Source organism: Crinia signifera, chromosome 12, assembly GCF_055691185.1.
Source record: "Crinia signifera chromosome 12, ASM5569118v1, whole genome shotgun sequence".
NCBI classification, from domain to species: domain Eukaryota; kingdom Metazoa; phylum Chordata; class Amphibia; order Anura; family Myobatrachidae; genus Crinia; species Crinia signifera.
The window spans coordinates 29261425-29286837 of NC_139228.1; positions in this window are offsets into that span (position 1 = coordinate 29261425).

Genomic DNA, 25413 nt, shown 5'->3' on the forward strand with positions numbered 1-25413 from the left:
CAGTTAAATAGCAGCATGGCACAGCAGGAGGGCAGCGGTGAGTGACGAGCACCGCCGCCGCAGACATTAATTATCGTATGTCGGCGGCAGCGCCGCTCGTCACTCGCCACTGCCCACCCACTCTGCCATGCACATTACATCAGCGCTTAGTGGCTGGGTCCGACGGTCCCCCTGCGCTTCCAGAAATGGCTCAGGCTCACTGCTGCCAGCTCCTGCCCATTGGCTACTCTACACACACACAGTCTATTGGCTGCTTTGTATCCAACAGCTGAGCTAAGTGGCAAGCAGATCCCCCCTGCGCTCAGTTGTTAGTCACAGTGTGTGAGCCGGAGAGAGACTGACGGAGACACTGTGCTAATCACTGTACTAATAAGTGCATCCCTCCCTCCGGGTCCTCCATACCGTGAGCAGTCCAGAGTGCTTAAAAAAATATTAAGGTGGGCTACAGTTAAATTTTAATGAAATATATAAATAACAATGTATATACATATTATTACATTAAAAAGGGGGGGGGGACGACAAAAATGTTGTACCTAGGGGCGGCCTGACCCCTAAATTCGCCCCTGACCGCCCCGCACCGACCCCTGCCGCCCCGCACTGACCCCCCGCACCTGTGTCCGGGCAGCACAGAGCTGTGCTGCCCGGACCTGTGACCTCCTCCTCCCAGCACTATGATCCTCTTCTGGGTGCAGGGAGGAGGAGAGCCCGGCGCTGCTGAGCAGCAAGGACGGGTAAGGGAGGGAGGGTGGGATCCGCTGACTCTCACTGCAAAGGACAGCTCTTAACGCTGGAGCTGTCCTTTGCCATAATTATCGCATATGTTAGATCATATGCGATAATTATGTTAGCGGTAGCCGGTGATGTTAGAGCATCCCCCCTGAGTCAACTCCCAGTAATGCACTGCATTGGCTCCTGATGCTCAGCACCATTAAACCTCTGATTGTCTGATGCCCCCACCATACAACAACCCTATAAAAAACCCAACCCCCCTGCTCCCCCCCCCCCCTCCCCCCTCCAAGAACTCATCCTCTTCCCTCTGTCCTTTGTACCTGAAGTAACCAGACGGAGTCATGTATTATGGCAAATTAAAGGTCACAATTTATTAATCTGATAACAAAATATACTGTTACTTAGGGGTAGATTTATTAAGCTCGGTGAAGTGATAAACTGTTTGGTTTTTATCACCGTCCAATCAGCTCCTACCTGTGAAGCTACAGGCTTGGTTTGAAAAATGACAGGTAAGAGCTGATTGGCCGGTGATAAAAACCAGACAGTTTATCACTTCACCGAGCTTAATAAATTTACCCCTCAATTGGGTGGCTAAGATAGCACTGAGGTCCACCAGCCCTTATCATAACGGAATCATGTAAACCGCCTGGGGTGCCGGGGACCCCTTCCCGCAACTGAAAACCTGTAACCGCAAGGGGATCCCGTTTTTGCCCCCCGACACTAGGCCTTGGAGCTCTTCACCCCCTTTGCTGGGGGGTGCCTCCACTTCCTGGCGCCATTATGGCTGGCCCACAGTACTTCCGCCTTCTACGACATGTTCTGTTGATACTGAATGCTGCTTGGAGTTCACGCTTTCTTTGTATTGGGATGGGCGGGTGGGAAAAGTTCCGCCCATGATACTAAGATAGCACTGGATAGTGGGGATGTGCATGGGTGCTTTTAAAATGAAGTACCATCACATGGGTGCTTATACTGTACAATGAAAAATTGCATTGCATCGCATTGCACCGCAAATGGCATGCGATGCGATCCGCGTGCAGGGGTGCACTATAAATTAACTCAGGGTTGCCGACTTTGTTATTCTCCTCTCCGGGAGAAGCCCGGAGAGGAGAGTTTCAGCAGCTGCTCAGGGGCGGGGCTTAAGCGTGACATCACTAAGCCCCGCCCCCATGATGCGAAACCAGTAAATTTACGGATCTCCGTGGTGGGGGCGGGGCTAAAATGACGCGATTGTGTCATTTTAGCTCTGCCCCCTCCTCTGAGACCCGAGGATTGCGGCATTTTAATGCCGCGATCCGGGGGACAGCGGGGATGCCCCCTGAATCCGGGAGGGTTGCCCACCTTCCGGGGGCAGGGAGGGGGGACCCAATTTTCGGGAGACTCCTGGAAATTCCGGGAGGGTCGGCAACCCTGAATTAACTAAGGAAAATCGCATCGCATTGCACAGCAAAATTGCATGCCATGCAACGTGATGCAATTTTCCTATGGTGCCGTACGTATGTAAATTGCGCACCCGGCAATTACACAAGTACCTATTTTTTTTTATTTTTACCACAAAGGCTGTTAAGTGTGCTGTACCAGTCCAGGATTGAGCCAAGTGTGCCGTATAATTAATGGGGTGTTGCTAAGGCGCCGTATAATTCAGCTGCTGTTTTTTTAAATTAAAATAAGAAAAGTTTTTATTTTTCTACTGCAAGAATGTCGCCATGTCTGCCGTATAATTCCATGTCTGCCACCATGTGTGCCGTATCAGTCCAAGGGTGCCGCCATCTGTGCCATATAATTCCACGTGTGCTGTATCAGGTCAGGGATGCCGGCATGTGTGACGTATAATTCCTGGGGTGAGCCAAGTCTGCCATATAATTCATGGGGTGCTGCTAATTGTGCAGTATCAGTCCATGGGTGATGTTAAGTGTCGTATCAGTCCAGGTGTGACTGCATGTGTGTCGTATCAGTCCAGGTGTGACTGCATGTGTGTCGTATAATTCATGGGGTGCTGCTAATTGTGCAGTATCAGTCCATGGGTGATGTTAAGTGTGTCGTATCAGTCCAGGTGTGACTGCATGTGTGTCGTATCAGTCCAGGTGTGACTGCATGTGTGTCGTATCAGTCCAGGTGTGACTGCATGTGTGTCGTATAATTCCAGGGGTGAGCCAAGTCTGCCGTATAATTTATGGGGTGCTGCTAATTGTGCAGTATCAGTCCATGGGTGATGTTAAGTGTGTCGTATCAGTCCAGGTGTGACTGCATGTGTGTTGTATAATTCATGGGGTGCTGCCAAGTGTACTGTATAATTAATGGGGTGCTGCTAAGTGTACCGTATCAGTCCAAGGATGAGCCAAGTGTGCTGTATAATTCATGGGGTGCTGCCAATTCTGCTGCTAAGTGTGTCGTATCAGTCCAGGGGTGCCTGCATGTGTGCCGTATCAGCATAGGTGTGTGCACATTCAGTGTTAGGGGTGCACAGGCACCCCCTAATGCTGTGCACACCCTTATGAACACCTCTGCCGCTAGCAATACCAGCAAAAGACTTTTTAGAACTGTATTCCATTAAAAGAAGCACCTATCAATCAATAATGTGTGTTTGCATTGTTAATTGTACTAAACCATTGTCATATCACTACATACCAATGTCATCCATATATGTTTGTGACTTTATTTGCATGTGCTGTTACACAGAGTAATTAGATTAAAACTGAAATAGGCAGATTATGGAGTGGCTGAGATATATTGTAGATATATTGTAGCCAGTGCCAATCGATGATGGTAGACACGCCTATTTGGCGGTGTTAGACATGCCCAATAAATGGAGCTATGCATTACATAGCTATTATTACACTTTTGACCTTATTCTGTGCCACACGCAACAATGCAAAATATGCAGCGTTGTGTGTGGACTAAACACTGCCCGCAGTTCCGGCTGCCCCCCTCGCACCCGGTGACCATCGAATGATTTCTCCAGCACTCGCAGATCAGAGACACCTCTATGGTGTTCACAGCCATTTCTCGACAATACACTACCGTTTTTGCCGATACGCCCACTTTTCGGCACTCACAGTTGGAACATTGAATTCTGCCTTACTAGTATCTGTCGAGCGGAGCAAAAAAACGTGATGGGATTCCGACCATCGTGATGTTCGGCCAGTCAGAATTGTGGATCTGTTTAGTGTTGGAATTCTCTTACATAACTCAAGATAAGCTTGAGACTAGGGTATGTATGTAAAGTACAACTGTAATTATGCTCATGCACAAGGGACTGGATAGCCCCAGAAAGTCTGAGGGTGGAGACATATAGGGGGCCTATGCCTGGAAAGTAGGCTAAGAGCGGGAATTTAATGCAGCCCGAGTTCGGCGGCAGTGCAAGATGTCCGCCAAACACGGAGGGTTTTTTACGGTTAAAAGGTTTTGCCTTGTAAGTTAAATCCCTTTAAAAAAATGTCCGAGTTCGCCAGACATCTCACACTGCCGCCAAACGTGGGTGGCATTAACCCCTTGAGTGGTGGGTTTTTGCTGGGGCAGGACAAACCTACCAGGGCAGGTTTGTCCTGCCCCAGCAAAATCCACCACCACCACCATAGGGCCACCTCTTCCCCCCTCTTCACTTCCCCCCTCTTGTTGCTTCCCGCCCCCTTCATCTCTGCTCCGGTGTCCCCTGCCACTGCCCCAGCTGCCATTCACAACAGACAGTGAGCAGGTCAGGTGGTAGGCTTGAGGATGTTTGGCCGGCTCAGGAGAACTCGGGTGCCCAAACTCCTGAGTCCCCCGAGCCGCGCCGAACATCCCCGAGCCTGCCGTTTGCTCACTGCAACTAATGGTGGCAGGGGCAGCAGCAAGGTAGCTCCGCCGTACGATTGCCAGAGCAGAGAGGTCAGGGGGAGCAACGGAAGGGGAGAGCGGCCACTGTGGGGTTGCCCGGACAGGTGATGTGCCAATGGCGCACAGCTGCAGGCACCACTGGCGCACACCTTCATATTGGTGTTATGCCCTGAAATTTTCCGGGACAGCCCGCTGCAGCAGCTCAGGTGAGCCTGGCAAATTTCCGGCATACCACTGAAGTGGTTATATTCCACCCTAACCCTGGAGAGATAGATAGGTGCTGGAGAGAAGCATGGGAGCTAAAGCAGGACCGATGCCAGGTTGGGGTTGAGGTTGGGGCTGGAGAGATGCAGGAGGGCTGGGGCTTGAGAGATGTTGGGCAGCTGATGCTGGAGAGACATGAATAAGCTGAAGAGACACTAAGGGGGTCTAGAGCTAGACAGGAGAAATATGTAAGCACCAGACCGCCCCTAGGCACAACATTTTTGGTTGCCCCCATCACATCTCTGCACCCTTCAGAGCGAACTGGCCCCAATGCCTCCGGACCAACGAAGCAGCATTCTTTGTGGGGGGCATGGAATGAACGGCTCACTGATAAGCATCTGAAGTTACATTTAAAGCAACAAATTAATACACGTCTCCTTTGCCGGGATTTGTATGTAATCCCGGCGGTCGGAATCCCGGCGGTCAAAATCCCGACGCTTGAATCCCGACCGCCGATATCCGGACCGCCAAAATCCCGACAGGAGGGGATGTGGATTGCCCCCCCCCCCCCTTGTGGACTCGCTGCGCTCGCCACGCAGTGGGCCCGGTGTCTCGCTACTCTCAGGACACCCACAGAGAGACAAAGTGGCGGGATTTTGGCGGTCGGGATTCCGGCGTCGGGATTTTGACCGCCGGGATTGTGACTGCATCCCCCTTTGCCAGCTTCTTTTGATCTATGCGTGTCCAGGAAGCAATCCCATAAGTATTCTTATGTCATCTAGTCAGTATCTTTCTTTGGCAACCTCTGTGTTTGTTAAATGTTTGAAAGGTATTCAGACATTCCTAACAAACAGTAAAATCTTTTTCGCTTTACGGGTCTGTCCCACCCTATACAAAAATAGAATTGCAAAATACAATAACAGTTAAAAGGTTAGCAAGCAAATATAGATCCATTAGAGAAGAGGAAAAAATGCTGGTTCGTTTGTATAATACAGACAAATACCTAAGTCAAATATCACATAAAATTTTATAGAAACAGAATCTACGTAAACCTGCTAAGGGTCACGTGTGTCTTCCCCATTACAGCTCAACCACATGTCCCGTGATCTCATTAAAACATGAAAAAACCTTTAGGCAATAAAATGTTGCTCATATGTAGAGGAAACAGTGCGGAGACTAATGGCTTCTAACTACAGAGGAATCGGGAACCTCCACAAGGCAATAGTCAGAGAATAGGGGGAAAAAAGCTAGGGGAGCATTAAAACCCAGACATTGGGACGATTAGATAGAACAAGGGCTGCATAGGCTCGAGTGTATTTAAGAGCCTGGGAATTTGGGGGTTCTAAATAAAGTTAGTTGAAGAAGCAAGGTGCTGTGGGTAAAAACCTCAGGCAGTCAGGGGCTAGGGTATGTAAACTTATGAGTACAACTGTAATTATGCTCATGCACAAGGGACTGGACAGTCCCAGAAAGTCTGAGGGTGGAGACATATAGGGGGCCTCGGCCTGGAAAGTAGGCTAAGGGCGGAATTTAATGCAGCCCGAGTTCGGCAGCAGTGCGAGATGTCCGCCAAACGCGGAGGTTTTTTTAAAGGCATGGTTTTGCCTTGTAAGTTAAATCCCTTTTAAAAAAGGCCGAGTTCGCCAGACATCTCACACTGCCGCCAAACGTGGGTGACAAAATGAGTAGGGGTCCCTCATATTCTAAGAACCAGCAACGGGCCCAACCAGCCAGTAGGGTAATGCCACAGCCTGTGCTAGACTTTTTATACAAGTCCCCCCAGCCAAAGCATTAACCCCCTGACCGGTCAGGCTGGGCAGGGGTCCTGGGGGAGTGAGTCGTCGTTCCCCCCACACCAGAATTTACCTACCCAGGCTGAAGCCTGGGGCTGTCCCCGGTACCCCTGGGCTGTGGGTACCAGGCTGATTGTGGTGGAAAAAATAGAATAAACTGTTGTATATTACTGTGGAACTATGAGTCCCAGCAAGCCTCCCCCACATGCAGGGATTTGGAGAACCACAAATCCCAGCATGCGGGGCATTAAAGGGCCTGCTGGAACTTGTAGTTCCACAGCAATACAAATAGTAAAATAAACACACAGACACCTGAACAATAAAAGTTTTATCTATCTTTTACACCATTTATCAGTCCGGTAACCACAGCCCAAGGGTACCGGGGACAGCCCCAGGCTTCAAAGAAATAAGTGGTTTCTGAACCAATGCATAATTCGCTAATTAAGCAGCCTAAGGTTTCACTACCAATAAATTAAAGCACCACCTCAATCAAAAGAAAAGCATACAATACCTGGACAGACATTGGAGTGTTCCTCTGGCGCTTCGGAAATAAAGTTTTTTCCCCCTTTTTCTCTCACAGCCAGGTGTTACCCAAAAGAGAAAAGAAAACAATACAAAATAGTGCAATACTGTATATAAACTGCATGAAATCAGGACACTCAAACAGTCAGGTAATCCGTACCAGAAACTAAGGTCTACTTAAAAGGTAGACATAAGTGTTTATTGGGGGGACAAGATCCTGTCACCAAAGAACTTCAGACTTCTCCTCATCCAAGATAGGTAGCTCCAAAAAAATGTAAAGTAAAACACCATTATAGTGCATAGTTCCTCGGTGATCCACAAGTAAGTATCGACCCAGGGTCGGTACTTGTGGATCACAGAGGAACCTTTCTTTTGGACTCTAGCCTGCTCCCAGAGCTTCCAGGGACGCCTGCCTTTGTCATAAACTTGCGCTTATTTTGTCTACATTTGTTTGTGGACAAAAGTGTTTGGTGAGAGTCCTCTTGGTTATGTACCTCTGTGCCATTTCTTAACTTGTTTTTATTAATTAAATCGTATTGCACTATGATGGTGTTTTACTGAACTCACCATTGGGTATCCTTATGCCTGACACTTTATAAACTTCAACCATAACTTAACTCTAACTTAGTTAATACTTAACACTAAAATAAAGACACAGACACAAGTGCTGGCGTTTCAAAACTTGAATGTCAAATTTATTTTTGACAACTTATTAAAGACTATCAAAATGGTGGCGGCACCAAAGAACGGTCAAGATAGGAAAGTGGGGGTAAGCATCACCATACCATCCAAACACCGCTGGTGATCACTCTCCCAGCACCACCACTCTTGCAGATTATGGCCCATGACAATCGATGTCAGGCAGAGTGCACCCACTATCTACAAACTCACACAACTACACAAGATGACCGTTCTTTACCGCTGCCGAAGAATAAGTAATAGGGATGGGAGGGAGGGGATTCTGAAGCTTCCTATATCACATGCCCCTTTTATATCCTGTCTACTCCTCCTTGAACACTCTGATTGGCTCACCCCAATTTTATCTACATATGACCTTATTACTAACTAAAGTGTCAACATGTCAGCACCCTTTAGTGCTTATTCAGCATTCAGAGTTTCTTTTACATTTTTTTGAGCTACCTATCTTGGATGAGAAGTCTGAAGTTCTTTGGTGACAGGATCTTGTCCCCAATAAACGCTTATGTCTACCTTTTAAGTAGACCTTAGTTTCTGGTATGGATTACCTGACTGTTTGTGTGTCCTGATTTCATGCAATTTATATACAGTATTGCACTATTTTGTATTGTTTTATTTTCTCTTTTGGGTAACACCTGGCTGTGAGAGAAAAAGGGGGGAAAAAAACCTTCCTTTTTAAGTGCCAGAGGAACACTCCAATATCTGTCCTGGTATTAGATGGGTAGGTAAATTCTGGAGGGGGGGGGCCTTCATTCAGAGGCGGAACTACCATTGGTGCAGCAGGTGCATTGCACCAGGGCCCCTGACAACTAAGGGGCCCACTGCTGCATAAAACTATCAATGAGTTATTGTGAACCTGGGTTGGGGTGGAGGAGGGGGCCCAGATTATATGTTTGCACCTGGGCCCACAACCCACAAGTTACGTCACTGCCTTTTTTGGTGGGGTCATCACTCCCCCAGGACCCCTGCCCAGGCTGACTTGTCAGGGGGTTAATGCTTTGGCTTGGGGGACTTGTATAAAAAGACTCCCCCGGCTTTGGCAGACACTGCACCTGCCATAGGGTCACACAGGAGGCTGTACTCAGATGGAGGCTCTGCACCTGTCATAGTACTGCCACAGTATTTATTTAGAATGGCACCACAATCGGGCGGGCATTGTTTATCTGGCACTGCTGGGGGGCCAGTGGCGTAGCTACAATAAAGGCAGCCCCCGCGGCTGCTTGGGGGAGCCGCCTGCGGTGGGCGCCCGGCATACTAACTAGTGTGGAGGCTGCGTGTGACAGGCAGCAGCGCCGGCTGGGATTAGAGATGGGTCGTTCGCGAACGAACCGGTTCTTTTGAACGGATCCCACCCAAGAATGAGTGATCCGCCGAGCCCAAAAAGGTGATCCGTTTCAGTTTCAGTTTCCATTACAATGCATTTTCTTGATCTCAGTGCTGCCACCTGTGGCAGCTGAGATGTACTACCTCTGGAGACTGAGTACAGTGCTGTGACTACAAGTGATAGAAAGATTAGCTGCTGCTGCCAGGGATGGCCATCGGTGATGGCAACCATCGATGGCGATTCTGCACCCAGCCATCGATCAGTGTTTTTACTCGGTCATGTATATTCTCCTTTTGGTACTTGTTTCCTAGCACGGCCACAACGATCATGATCGTGGGCATCGTGAGGAAAAATCGGGGGCATCGCGGCCATCGCAAGCACTAAAAAATCGGGTGCGATGGTCGCGACGCGATGCCCGCGATTTCCCCATAGGGAACAATGTTAAATGCCTCAATTTAGCCGCGATGGCCCCGATTTCCCATAGGAAACAATGTTAAATGGGTCAATTTACCCAAATCATCATAGGGAACAATGTTAAATGGGCCATAAACCCCCCAAAACACCCCTGAACAGTGAAATGTCTCCCCAAAACTACTTTACGCCACCCCACGATCAACGCGAACCCGTAGCGTGGCGAGCGCAGCGAGCCCGCGAGGGGCGGCGGTACGTGTCCTCCGACCTTTTCATACCCCCACTATCCACGTCGGCGTGGAGTTGAGAATAAAATAGTGTGGCGAGCGCAGCGAGCCACCGAGCCCGAAGCGTAGCGAGCGCAGCGAGCCCCGCGAGGGGACGCGGATACCTGTGAAGCCCGTGAAGGGATGCGTTTACCTGTGAAGGTATCCGCGTCCCCTCGCGGGGCTCGGTGGCTCGCTGCGCTCGCCACACTATTCTATTCTCAACTCCACGCCGACGTGGATAGTGGGGGTATGAAAAGGTCGGAGGACGCGTACCGCCGCCCCTCGCGGGCTCGCTGCGCTCGCCACGCTTCGGGTTCGCGTTGATCGTGGGGTGGCGTAAAGTACTTTTGGGGGGACATTTCACTGTTCTGGGGTGTTTTGGGGGCTTTCTGGCCCATTTACCATTGTTCCCTATGATGATTTGGTGAAATTGAGGTATTTAACATTGTTCCCTATGAGAAATCGGGGGCATCGCGGGTACATTGAGCCATTTAACATTGTTTCCTATGGGGAAATCGTGGGCATCGCGTCTGGACCATTTAAGGCTTTTTTAGCCGCATACGACGCGACCGACGCGATTTTGACTTATTTCAATGCATTTCAATGGGAAAATCGGGGGCATCGCGTCGGTCGCGTCGTATACCACTAAAAATGACACCCGATGCCCGCGATTGTGGCCGTGCTAGGAAACAAGTACCCTCCTTTTTTTTAAAAGCGAACCGAGGACCCGTCCAAAAGATACGTATCTTTTCACCGAGAGATCCGTCGGATCCCTAATCAGCTTAAAGATCCTGTCACGGCTAAAGGGCTGGATGGAGTCGTGTGGTGCACAGGAACTGGAGACGGACCAGGAGGAGTAGGATTGAAACGTGCCGGTTTAATAACGGATTTCATAAATGATAAACTTCACTCAAATACTTCTTTAAGTGACAGTTGGATAACTTAAATAGAGTCCAGCACAATACTAATAACGGGCAGGTAAATCTGGAAACGTATACTTGATGAGCCAGAGTACATAGAGGAAGATCCGGAAAGAGGTTGATTTGATGATAGAAGAAATGGATCCGGATGACTGAAAGATGATGGAATGAATGAGTTGAATGAAGAAGGACAGCGGAAAGCTGAGCAGGGTAATTCTGGGACACAAGCAGGAACAAGCACTAGGTAGGACTTGCAGCATTGGTGTCAGGAGAAAACTTCCTTGTAGAAAGATGCAGGGAGCAAGGCACCAGAGTCAGGAGAGAAAGAGCCAGGATCCAGGAAACAGCTAGGAGTTGTGAATGACTCCAAAGACTCATTGCACTGACACTGAACAGCCTAGGCAGATCCCCTATATCCCCAGGGGGCGGCTGCCATTGGCTGACAGCGCAGGAAGAGGAGGGAACCTCCACTCTGGGCCAATCTGTCTCCTGCCCTCAACCAAGATGGCGACGCCAGCCTCCCCTGCTGCCATCCCTACCTGGAGCTGCCCCTACTCGCACGCCGCAGCCTGGGACCTGCACACGCTAGCCGGCGGCGGGCGCGGACGGGTGAGTACTGTACCCGCCGCGCTCCGTCGCGGCTACGTGTGACAGTACCCCCCCTTTTCAGGGTGACCCCAGGGCGCCTATGGGCCTTGTGAGGATTTCTCTGAAGAAATTGCTTTATCAGCTTCGGAGCGTGAAGATCAATGGAATCCACCCAAGAGTTCTCTTCGGGACCAAACCCAACCCATTCCACCAGATACTGGGTACGAGATTTGCGGCAGCGAGAGTCTATAATGCGTCTTACCTCGAATTCAGCCCCACTCTCGGAGTTAATCTTGGGCGGTTTGGGAATCCTTTTTTGATAAGAGTTCAACCTTAAAGGCTTGAGGAGGGACACATGGAAGGAATTCGAAATCCTTAGGGAAGGAGGAAGTTGAAGTCTATAAGCGACCGGATTAATGACTTGGATGATAGGGTATGGCCCAATGAACCGAGGAGCCAGCTTCATAGAGGGCAGACGGAGGCGTATATGGCGGGTAGACAGCCATACCCGGTCTCCGACTTTCAATCGGGGCGCTGCCCTTCTTTTTCTGTCTGCCATCCTCTTGTATCGGGCGGAAGATTTAAGAAGAGCGGTGTGGACTTCTGACCAGATTTTAGCAAAGCGTTGTAATGAAGTGGTTGCTGCAGGAACTTCGGAAGAGGATAATTCTGAGAAATCCGGAGACCGTGGATGTTTGCCGAATACTGTAAAGAAGGGAGTGGTTCCGGAGGAAGAGTGATAGGAGTTGTTATGCATATATTCTGCCCACGGGAGAAGATCCACCCAGTCATCTTGGGAAGACGAGACAAACAGTCGGATAAAGGCCTCCAAGTCTTGATTCACCCGTTCTGTCTGGCCGTTGGTCTGGGGGTGAAAGGCAGTGGAAAACTTGAGTTTGACCTGTACCGCGGCACAGAGAGCTCTCCAGAACTTTGCAACGAACTGTACTCCGCGGTCGGATACAATCTCTTTGGGCAGTCCATGGAGTTTAAAAATGGTTGAGATAAACAGCTGGGCCAGTACTGGAGCAGAGGGGAGACCTTTCAGTGGGAAAAAATGGACCATTTTAGAGAATCGGTCAACCACTACCCAGATTGCAGTATGACCTTTTGAGGGAGGTAGTTCACAAATGAAGTCCATTGACAGATGGGTCCATGGTTCTGTGGGAATGGTTAGAGGGCGGAGAGGACCAGCGGGAGTTGTTCTGGGCACCTTATGCTGAGCACATCTCACACAAGAGGCGACGAAGTTGGTTACGTCGTGGCGGATGGTTGGCCACCAATAAGAACGTGACAGAAACATCAAGGTCTTTTGTGCTCCTGCTTGCCCTGCGAAGCGGGAAGAATGTGCCCATGTCAATATTTTCTTGCGGAGTTCGGGGGGAACAAACGTTTTACCTGGAGGAGGAGATGGCTGTATGGTTACTTGGGCGAAGACCACCGGATCGAGGATTGGACGAGGAGGTGTCTCTAGGTCAGAAGTCGTCTCAAAGGAGCGGGATAGAGCGTCCGCCTTAGTATTCGTGGTTCCAGGTCGGAATTTAATTTGGAAATCAAAGCGTTCAAAAAACATCGCCCAACGGGCTTGGCGGGCAGTAAGGCACTGAGCCTGTTTAAGAAAGGACAGATTTTTGTGGTCTGAATACACGGTGATCTTATGCCGTGCCCCCTCCAGAAGGTATCGCCACTCCTCTAACGCAGCCTTGACTGCAAGCAACTCCTGTTCCCCGATGGGGTAATTCCTCTCTGCCGGAAGGAATTTTTTGGAGAGGAAGGCACAAGGGTGTAATTCTTGATCCTCACCTTTTTGTGACAAGATGGCCCCGATCCCTTCCGAGGATGCGTCCACCTCGAGAATGAAGGGCCTGTCGAGGTCTGGTTGGAGGAGGATTGGTGCCGTCACGAATGCTCTTTTTAACTGCTGGAAGGCAGAGGATGCTTCGGGCGACCATCGGCTTGGATCAGCTCCTTTGCAAGTGAGAGCAGTGAGGGGAGCAGCGATAGTAGAGAAGTTCCGGATAAATCGTCGGTAATAGTTTGAGAACCCTAGGAATCTCTGAATTCCTTTGAGCGTTGTGGGGGCTGCCCAGTCTTGGATGGCTCTCACCTTCTCTGGGTCCATCTCTATCCCAGTGGCGGAGAGAATGTGACCCAAGAATGGAATGGACGTGACCTCAAAAACGCACTTCTCCAACTTACAGAACAGTTGATTTTGGCGAAGACGTCGTAGGACTTCGGACACTGTCTGTCTGTGAAGTTGAAGATTTGGAGAGAAGATGAGTATATCGTCTAGATAGACTACGATGGAGTGGTACAGCAAGTCCCGAAAGATATCATTCACAAACTGTTGGAAGACGGCGGGGGCGTTACAAAGGCCGAAGGGCATCACCAGGTATTCATAGTGACCGTCGCGCGTATTAAAAGCCGTCTTCCACTCGTCACCTGGACGGATCCGGATCAAATTGTAGGCCCCTCGCAGGTCCAATTTAGTAAAGATTGCCGCCCCTCTGATCTTGTCAAATAGTTCTGCGATAAGGGGTAAGGGATAGCGGTTTTTAATGGTGATGTCGTTCAGGCCCCTATAGTCGATACATGGCCGAAGACCGCCATCCTTCTTTTTCACAAAGAAAAACCCGGCCCCGGCCGGAGAAGTAGATGGTCGAATGAAACCTTTGTTTAAGTTCTCTTGAATGTACGAGGACATGGCCTCAGTCTCGGGTAGCGACAGAGGATAGATGCGGCCACGAGGAGGGAATTTCCCGGCCACCAGTTCTATCGGGCAGTCCCAAGGACGGTGAGGAGGCAGGGTGTCGGCACCTCCTTTACTGAAGACATCTGTAAATGAACGGTATGGTGCGGGTATAGACAAGGGTGGAGCTGAAGAGGATGAAGGACAGTTATCCTCATGTTGTGGATGGGTCTGGTAGACCGGAAGGATCTGAGGAATGCAGGTAGACTGGCAATCTGTTCCCCAGGCCTTGACCTCCATATTGGTCCAATCGATGTGTGGGTTATGTTTAGAGAGCCAGGGAAGGCCCAGGACCATTGGATGTGAGGACTGTGGAAGAATGAAGAATTCAAGGGTCTCTTGATGTAGAGCTCCTATGAGCAGTGTCACCGGGGTGGTCTGATGGGTGATTTGTCCACTACGAATTCGACTCCCATCCACTGCAGTGAGGACCAGCGAATGATCCAGGGGTTGCACCGGCAGGGCATGTTGGGTGACAAAAGAAGACGAAAGGAAATTTCCCGCTGCCCCAGAGTCCAATAGGGCCTGAACTCTTTTTCTCCCTTGGGGACACACAAGGGTAACCGGAATGGTGGAATCAGAAGAAGAGGGAGATGGAAGCAAGACTCCTAATCGGACCTCCCTCGTGGAGATTAGGAGCGGTCGTTTCCCGGCCGCAGCGGGCAGGAAGCCAACAGGTGAGCTGAGGAGCCACAGTACATGCACAGATTCTCTCGCCGTCTTCGGGACTTCTCTTCGAGAGAAAGACGAGAGCGGTTGATTTGCATGGGCTCATCTGTTGACACCGCAGGAGGCGGGGTTGGTCTGGAAGCGGGTGCGACATTGGAAGGGAATCGAGGGCGAAGGCGATCAGAGCGATTCCTCTCAAGTTGGCGTTCTTGGAGTCGCAGATCGACCTTGTTACATAATGAAATGAGTTCAGCCAGGGTGGAAGGAGAATCGCGAGTTGCTAACTCGTCCTTGATGCGGCCGGCTAGGCCGTTCCAGAAGGCAGAGACGAGAGCCTCTTCGTTCCATCTGAGTTCGGAAGCCAGGGTTTGAAATTGCACAACATATTGTCCCACTGGGCGACTGCCCTGACGAATTCTTAGGATCTCCGTGGCTGCGGAGGACACTCTGCCAGGCTCGTCGAAGATGCGACGGAAGGAAGCCACAAATTCTTCATAGTTGTTGAGGATGGGATCCGCACGCTCCCAGAGGGGGGACACCCACTCCAGGGCTGTGCCCGCCAGTAGGGACACGATGTAAGCCACCCGAGTCTTGGGAGAGGGGAAATTGGAAGGCTGGAGGGTAAAATGGACGTCACATTGATTCAGGAATCCTCGACACCCTCTTGGGGACCCGTCATATTTACTGGGGGTTGACAGCTGCAGATGGTGAGGAGCAGCTGGCCCCGGAGAAGCAGCAGAGGCCGAAGCTCCGGAGGTAGGTGCTGCCGAAACTGAGGGAGCCGCCTGAGGTGGTGACAAGGTCTGGAGGAATTGAGCCACTTGACGCTGGGTAGCCTCTACTTGTTCCAAGCGAGCCATGATGCCTTGAAGAACATCCGTCATGGAGGCCTGTGCTTCACCCGATTCCATCGGGTCAGTGCAAACTGTCACGGCTAAAGGGCTGGATGGAGTCGTGTGGTGCACAGGAACTGGAGACGGACCAGGAGGAGTAGGATTGAAACGTGCCGGTTTAATAACGGATTTCATAAATGATAAACTTCACTCAAATACTTCTTTAAGTGACAGTTGGATAACTTAAATAGAGTCCAGCACAATACTAATAACGGGCAGGTAAATCTGGAAACGTATACTTGATGAGCCAGAGTACATAGAGGAAGATCCGGAAAGAGGTTGATTTGATGATAGAAGAAATGGATCCGGATGACTGAAAGATGATGGAATGAATGAGTTGAATGAAGAAGGACAGCGGAAAGCTGAGCAGGGTAATTCTGGGACACAAGCAGGAACAAGCACTAGGTAGGACTTGCAGCATTGGTGTCAGGAGAAAACTTCCTTGTAGAAAGATGCAGGGAGCAAGGCACCAGAGTCAGGAGAGAAAGAGCCAGGATCCAGGAAACAGCTAGGAGTTGTGAATGACTCCAAAGACTCATTGCACTGACACTGAACAGCCTAGGCAGATCCCCTATATCCCCAGGGGGCGGCTGCCATTGGCTGACAGCGCAGGAAGAGGAGGGAACCTCCACTCTGGGCCAATCTGTCTCCTGCCCTCAACCAAGATGGCGACGCCAGCCTCCCCTGCTGCCATCCCTACCTGGAGCTGCCCCTACTCGCACGCCGCAGCCTGGGACCTGCACACGCTAGCCGGCGGCGGGCGCGGACGGGTGAGTACTGTACCCGCCGCGCTCCGTCGCGGCTACGTGTGACAGATCCGTTTTGCACATCTCTAGCTGGGATGAAAGCAGCAGCTGCTGCTGGACGGGACTCAGGAGCTGGGGCTTACATAGAAGGGCAGCAGCAGCAGAGGAAGTCACTTTAGATGGGTAGGTAAATTCTGGAGGGGGGGGGCCTTCATTCAGAGGCGGAACTACCATTGGTGCAGCAGGTGCATTGCACCAGGGCCCCTGACAACTAAGGGGCCCACTGCTGCATAAAACTATCAATGAGTTATTGTGAACCTGGGTTGGGGTGGAGGAGGGGGCCCAGATTATATGTTTGCACCTGGGCCCACAACCCACAAGTTACGTCACTGCCTTTTTTGGTGGGGTCATCACTCCCCCAGGACCCCTGCCCAGGCTGACTTGTCAGGGGGTTAATGCTTTGGCTTGGGGGACTTGTATAAAAAGACTCCCCCGGCTGTGGCAGACACTGCACCTGCCATAGGGTCACACAGGAGGCTGTACTCAGATGGAGGCTCTGCACCTGTCATAGTACTGCCACAGTATTTATTTAGAATGGCACCACAATCGGGCGGGCATTGTTTATCTGGCACTGCTGGGGGGCCAGTGGCGTAGCTACAATAAAGGCAGCCCCCGCGGCTGCTTGGGGGAGCCGCCTGCGGTGGGCGCCCGGCATACTAACTAGTGTGGAGGCTGCGTGTGACAGGCAGCAGCGCCGGCTGGGATTAGAGATGGGTCGTTCGCGAACGAACCGGTTCTTTTGAACGGATCCCACCCAAGAATGAGTGATCCGCCGAGCCCAAAAAGGTGATCCGTTTCAGTTTCATTTTCCATTACAATGCATTTTCTTGATCTCAGTGCTGCCACCTGTGGCAGCTGAGATGTACTACCTCTGGAGACTGAGTACAGTGCTGTGACTACAAGTGATAGAAAGATTAGCTGCTGCTGCCAGGGATGGCCATCGGTGATGGCAACCATCGATGGCGATTCTGCACCCAGCCATCGATCAGTGTTTTTACTCGGTCATGTATATTCTCCTTTTGGTACTTGTTTCCTAGCACGGCCACAACGATCATGATCGTGGGCATCGTGAGGAAAAATCGGGGGCATCGCGGCCATCACAAGCACTAAAAAATCGGGTGCGATGGTCGCGACGCGATGCCCGCGATTTCCCCATAGGGAACAATGTTAAATGCCTCAATTTAGCCGCGATGGCCCCGATTTCCCATAGGAAACAATGTTAAATGGGTCAATTTACCCAAATCATCATAGGGAACAATGTTAAATGGGCCATAAACCCCCCAAAACACCCCTGAACAGTGAAATGTCTCCCCAAAACTACTTTACGCCACCCCACGATCAACGCGAACCCGTAGCGTGGCGAGCGCAGCGAGGGGCGGCGGTACGTGTCCTCCGACCTTTTCATACCCCCACTATCCACATCGGCGTGGAGTTGAGAATAAAATAGTGTGGCGAGCGCAGCGAGCCACCGAGCCCGAAGCGTAGCGAGCGCAGCGAGCCCCGCGAGGGGACGCGGATACCTGTGAAGCCCGTGAAGGGACGCGTTTACCTGTGAAGGTATCCGCGTCCCCTCGCGGGGCTCGGTGGCTCGCTGCGCTCGCCACACTATTCTATTCTCAACTCCACGCCGACGTGGATAGTGGGGGTATGAAAAGGTCGGAGGACGCGTACCGCTGCGCTCGCCACGCTTCGGGTTCGCGTTGATCGTGGGGTGGCGTAAAGTACTTTTGGGGGGACATTTCACTGTTCTGGGGTGTTTTGGGGGCTTTCTGGCCCATTTACCATTGTTCCCTATGATGATTTGGTGAAATTGAGGTATTTAACATTGTTCCCTATGAGAAATCGGGGGCATCGCGGGTACATTGAGCCATTTAACATTGTTTCCTATGGGGAAATCGTGGGCATCGCGTCTGGACCATTTAAGGCTTTTTTAGCCGCATACGACGCGACCGACGCGATTTTGACTTTTTTCAATGCATTTCAATGGGAAAATCGGGGGCATCGCGTCGGTCGCGTCGTATACCACTAAAAATGACACCCGATGCCCGCGATTGTGGCCGTGCTAGGAAACAAGTACCCTCCTTTTTTTTAAAAGCGAACCGAGGACCCGTCCAAAAGATACGTATCTTTTCACCGAGAGATCCGTCGGATCCCTAATCAGCTTAAAGATCCGTTTTGCACATCTCTAGCTGGGATGAAAGCAGCAGCTGCTGCTGGACGGGACTCAGGAGCTGGGGCTTACATAGAAGGGCAGCAGCAGCAGAGGAAGTCACTTTACTTTCAGTTTCCACGCTGCAGTTCTGAGCCCCGCCTCCTCCCTCCAGTCACTGCTGAGAACGAACAAGCGCGCCGTGGATTCCTGGAGCCGGAGCTGCTGCCTCTTCTCTGCCAGGGGACAATTAAGCTGGCCCCGACAAACACCTGCTGCTGGTCTCCCTAGTGCTGCTGCTGGCCGACCCTCCACCCAGCGCCAGTGGTATGTTACAATATTAATAATACCTTGGGATATATGTATGGATGTCATTTTGGGGACATATGGATGTATGTATGCATGAGGGTGCAGTGTATGTATGTATGTATGTATATATGTATGTATGAGGGAGGCAGTGTATGTATGTATGTATGTACGTATGTATGTATGCATAAGGAAGTCAGTGTATGTATGTATGTATGTATGCATGCATGAGGTAGGTAGTGTATGAATGGTTGTATGTATGTATGTATGTATGAGGTAGGCAGTGTATGGATGTACTGTATGTATCAGGGAGGCAGTGTATGTATGTATGTGTGTATGTATGTATGCATGCATGCATGAGGTAGGTAGTGTATGGATGGTTGTCAGGGGCTGGCTGGCAACTTTTAGCCTGGGGGGCAAGTCAAGAGCACTGGCCCATAAGTAGCGCATAAGTGGCCCATAAGTAGCGCATTGTTAAATGCAGGTTTTTAATTAAAAAAAAATATGTATTAATTAAAAAGAGATTAGGTCTGAAGTTGATTATATTATAAATACTTTATTATAACTTTTTAATATCAAAATAATAAAACATAAATAATGCAAAAAAATGTGTAAAGATATTTCTTTTAACAAAAATTCACATAATGCTGAACATTATGTAGAGGTGCAAAACTATTAACTTTTTTTGTACTTTGCATAACATAAAATAATGAAGCATAAACTGTTTGAAAACGAAATATCTCAAACCCCTGAAGCTCATTCACACAGTTAACAATGATCTCATCAGTGGTGAACTTTCGCGGACAATTTCTAGCACTTTTTCAAATTGAACAAGTTCTAAAAGATCCTGTTCGACAGACATTATCATAAGTGCTTCAAGCAGGTCTTGTCCCATAGCAACACGCAGTCTTGTCTTTATGAGTTTCAGTTTACTGAAAGCTCTTTCGCATTCCACTTGTGTGAACGATAGAGTCAATAGATACTCGTATACCACAGACAGATTTTCATAAGCAGCTGAATAAAGATTGTGCTTCAGAAGTAATTTATGACAGCAGAGGAAGCAGTTTTTACAAGACTTGCATTTTGTTCTCTCATCCTCTATTCCAACAAATACAGCTTCATCTTCATCTTCATCTCCATCCCAACATTCTCCTTCTGGTAGAGTATCTTGTCTGTCTGGTTCATCCAAGTGCCCTGTCAGCTTTGGAAAAAGGTTTGCAAAACTAGTCAGTTCACTAATAAGAGTCTCTTCGTTGACTTTTGCCAATTCTGAAATTCTTTTAAGAGACCCCTCTTCAAGTAGTCGTGAATCATTTCGAATATGTTCAAAAAATCGAGGATCCAAATACTGGCCCTTATTCTGATTGACGCGGACTTTACCGCATACTTTCGGATCGCGTCTTTACGGCGTCTGCGCATGCGTGGAGAACGCTACGCGCATGTGCCACGCCTTGACTCGGTACCAGTTCGGCCAAATCCCGTCCAAAACTGTTCACCGCTATCAGTCGGGAAATATGGGCGTATTATGGGCGTCATGCGGAATGTCACATGGGCGTAGTTTAAAAGTGGGCAAAACGGGGCGGAAACATGGGCGGACACGGGGGAGTACACTTATGTTGGGGGGCGTACATTCGGATACCACTCCGAATGCACGCGATCAAAAGGGGAAGAAATGTGCGGTGTCCACAAGTGTACTATTGCTTTGCGGACACCACTCGTTCATGCGGTAGGCGAACGTACGCCTAATGACTACAAGCATTAACACCTGAACCCAATAGAATCTACTCCTTTACTCATTACTCACTAATAGGCCGCTTGTCAGTGCTTTAATTGAAACCATTGCTGCTTCAAGGAACCCTTACTAAACACCCACATATCCTGTACTTGTCAGACACTTTAAAACTGCTAACAATGGACATGACAGAATATTAATACTAGCAATACACATGTGTATTCGACATGTACTCATGAAACCACACATTTTTGGGTAAAGTAAAAAAATTTATTTCTATACATGTCACAGTCAATGCCACTGTGATGCAATGACCAAAAAATACAAAATCAAAAAAATAAACAACATGGCAGGAATGTTCGGATGCGGTATTTCCGAGCATACTCTGTAATACTCTGTAATACCGTGCAGAATCGGAGTGTTTCTCCCGCACACGCATGGTTTGTATGTCGTCCGTAAACACGCCCTGTTCTTAAAGAGTGAGTCCGTCCGAATGCGGAGGACACGTGGGCGTTTCTACGGACGATGGCCGCATGCGGCAAAACACCGTGGCGTGCGGACCGCTCCGTAAGAATGCGGGAATATCCGCACCGATCAGAATAAGGGCCACTGTGTGTCAATCACCAACTGCTTATTTTCAGAAAATCTTTCTTTGAGACTTGCTAAAATTTGATCTAAAATTGGTCTGTAGACTTCTACACGAAAGCATTTAATTTCCTCAGTTGGACGTTCATCAACTGAGCTCTCACCTGCCATTTGCTTCTTTTTAGCAACTCTTTTCAGTGGAAGCTCAGTTTCAATCTGTATGAAAGAAAGATTTTCATTGGTGCTGATCAGATCATTCATTTTTAAAGCAAAATGTGTAGCCTTGTCTTTGATTTGATCAAACTCAATTTTCTTAAGCTGGTCTATGGTGGTTTCAACCATTTTCCATGCAACCATGAAGTCAAGGCCGCTAGTTTGCAAATATTTTGAAACTGGACCAATCACATCAAAAATAGCAATAAAGACATTTGCTGTTAAAATGGTCTTGAACTCACACAGCATTTCATATAATGTTGTAGCCTCAGAAGTGGCCCTTGAATCACAATTGGCCAATTGTGAGATTGAAAATAAAACCTCAATTGCATCCAAATATAGAGTTTGCTTCTCTCCAAATTGCCATTTAAGGGCCTTCTCCTTTGCCCACCATCGTGTCTCACCAATTTTCTGCAATCGTAAAAACTTCTCTTGCCCCTGTCTATTATGAAGTTGTTCTGCCCATATGTTCATTCGTTTGTGGAAATCTCAGATGAAAGATGCCATGCGATTTAAGAGACCAAAGAAGTTTTTTGCTTCTAGTACGTCACAGCAATCAGAGATGCACAGATTAAGGATGTGACTATAACACCAGATGTAGATGGAATCTGGCACTTCTTTAGCAATCTGTGCTCGTAAACCCACATAGGAACTCCTCATATTTGCTGCACCATCAAATGATTCACCAGCAATTTTATGGTAGTCAAGTCCAAGCAATTTAAAATTAGCCATCAGTAGCTTATTGAATCCTTGACCTGATGCATCTGTAACTGGGATAACAGAGATTAGTTGTTCTTGGATCTCTTCTTTTTTCACATACCTCAGGACAACTGTTGCTTGGTCTACAATTCCTGCATCTTGTGTGGAATCAACCTGGATGCTAAATCTCTTTTCACCAATTTCAGAAACTATGAAACTCTTAATCCAATGAACAATTGCCATAATCACTTTATTTACGGTCTTGTATGATAAAAAAGTCACTAGACTTCCTCGGCCAACAGCTTGTTTTCCAGCTTTTCCTCTTTCTTGCAAACGTTTTCTTCTTTTTTCACTCTCTCGAATGCATTTTTCAAGATGATTTTTCAACGGGACATCATAATGGGATAGAAGTAAAATAATTTCTAAAAAATTCCCATGGTTAATCTCACTGTTATTAAGATTGTACAGGGATTCATTTGTCCCATGGGCACGAAATGGCAAGCCTTGCTTCCCTAGAAATTTTACAACCTCGAATATGCGCTTCATGACTTCGATATTTTGACATATTGCTTTATTTCGATTTATGACATGATCTTTATTTATCAGTGTATCAATGCCTTTGGTATTCTTCACAATAAGGTATGCATTAGCAGCATCACAATGGCTTTTTGAGGATTCATGCTTATTTACTGCTTGATGGCAGTGTCTGAAATTTTTACAACCACTGACAAATGGTGAGGTAGCATCTGAAAAAGCAATGCATATGCTGCAGAAAAATGATTCAATCTTACGATTTTTAACCTGAAATGTGAGCCAAGAGCACCTAACATAGTCTCCGTTTTGTTTTTTCCTGTAATAAATATCTGCCTCCTTAAATGGAATGTTGTCACAATCCATGGAAGTTGGTTGGTAAGGGTGTTGGTCAACAAAAGCAATTTTTACTGCAATAGAGCTTGATGGAGAAAGCACAAATGTCAGGCCAGTAGAGTTTTCAACTATGTCACAATCCATGGAAGCTGCTTGGCAAGGTTGTTGGTCAACAAAAGCATTGTCTTCTGCAATAGAGCTTGGTGGAGAAAGCACAGATGTCAGGCTAGTAGGTTTTTCAACCACGTCCAACTCTGGGCTCTCTTCTGTGATGACTTCTGCCTCAGTAAGGCTCCTATATTCCTCCTGGAAAGGACTGAGTTCAGAGCTGCTTCCAGGGAAAACTTCCATATCTGTGACATTGGCTTCTACATCTGCTTCCTTCTCATATAACACTTCTGGAAGGTTTGAACAACCACTTTGGCTAGCCATAGCCTCTTCGTTATGATTTTTTTGAGGTACATCAGCAGCTTGAAATAAACTTTGTGTCATGGAAACCAAAGATCTTTAAGTTACGTAACTTTAAAGCTGCACTACCACCCAAAGCATTGCAGACCACCACATTGGACTCATTGGAGCTGTATAATGCATACATTCTTTCACTAATGAATTTTCCCATGAATGTTCTTACATAAACTGGAATTACAAACATTAAAGCTTGTGATTGGTCCTCCCCCTCACAACTCTGGTCTGCAGCCTTTTTAAGATAGTGAACCAAAAGCATCACTGTTTTAGGTGTTAGTGCTGCCTTAGCAACTCATCATGCAGAAACAAAATAAACAAAAGGGGAACAAATATATTTGAAAGTGGAACACATGCTCACTCCATGCACAGTAAGGGTGCCCATACATAGTACAAATATTCCATCCATTATTTACTCAATTGCAAGATTCGATGTAGTTAAAAATGCATGTGCAGCACATAATGTTTATGCTGTGCAATGGGATCTACGCATCTCATCGCACAGGGCAATTTTACAATGTATGGGCACCTTAACAAAGTAAAACATTATCATGCAAACATTGTGTGCTGTATACTCACCCTAGTATATATCTGTACGTGTTCTATATCTGTACTGTTTTACTTGTCTACCTCTCTGGCTGGTGCAATCACCATGTGGCGCCGCTGAATGGCTGCCTGGGGACTGCACAGCTCAGTAAATATGTTCCCCATGCCCTTGTTCCTTATTAGAATGCGTCTAGTATCTGTCATATCTGTACATGTGATGTAAATCTGCACTGCCATTGTTACTTGTTCCTTGTACTGATAACCCTTTTTATTACAGTATGTGCATTGTTATTTTTAATGTCTGTAAAGCGCCTTGAGTTCTGTTGGAGAAAGTGCGCTTTTTAAATAATACTTACTTATATGCAAAATAACCAATAATTATTCACACTTAGGCATTAGACCCACTGGCATATTTTGACATGCATTGTACTTGCATTTTTAATGCCAACAGAGAGCATATAAATAGGTCTGAATAGAACCCATTACTCCTAGTCACCAGTGTCAGACTGGGGCAGTAAATGTCTAGTCTAGAAATTATATATATATATATATATATATATACAGTCACGGTTAGGGTGAGCACACCTCAGAATAAACTCACATGGGGTGCCATCGCCTGGATACTCCCAGCAGGGGGGTCCAACAATAGTACAGCGGGTAGGGCGGCACTCACGACCAAAGAAGATTCTCAAAGCGGAGATATAATCATCAACGTTTCGAAGTTTATTGTAACAACCTCGTCATCAGGATACACAACAATAAGTAAAATAACAGTTTAAATACATACCACAGACCAGTGAAAAAAGACGCTGTTTCCACGAGATCCGGGGTAGCGTGACGTCATGACGTCATCATCAGGCTGCCGTTGTCATGGTAAAGCCCACGCCAATGACGCACAGACGATGCGTCTCCCGCCCTACACCCGGTCAGTGGTTCCACGTGACCAGGGCGTCATCGTCGGAGCCCGGTTGCCATGGTTACATGTCAACAACAGCGCAACGACGGTACGCTAGGCAGTGTCCCACTGACAGCGCATAAAATATATACAAGCAATCACCGTGCAAAAATACATATAAAGTGAAAGAGCGGCAATATAAGGCACAGTAAATCATACAAATACAAGTGATAAAGAAAAAGAATTAATAGTTTATTCTGAGGTGTGCTCACCCTAACCGTGACTGTCTATTTGCATTTGTGGGAGTGGAGTATCCCTAATTGCTGGGTTTGAGCACCCATTGAACTGTCTATCTACACAGGACTTCCAGTGTGTGTTTCTTTGTGTCTAGACAATGGAGTCTGACATTACTGTTGGTGTGTCGTCACTCAGTGTCGACGGTGATAACGGCTACTATGGAGCAAATTTGGCGTTGGCTACACAGGGAAGCATGCTTTCATTTTCAGAGTCTGAGGCTGTCAATATCCTCTCTAAAGAAATATTTGATGAGGATGTTGAACTACGATCAGC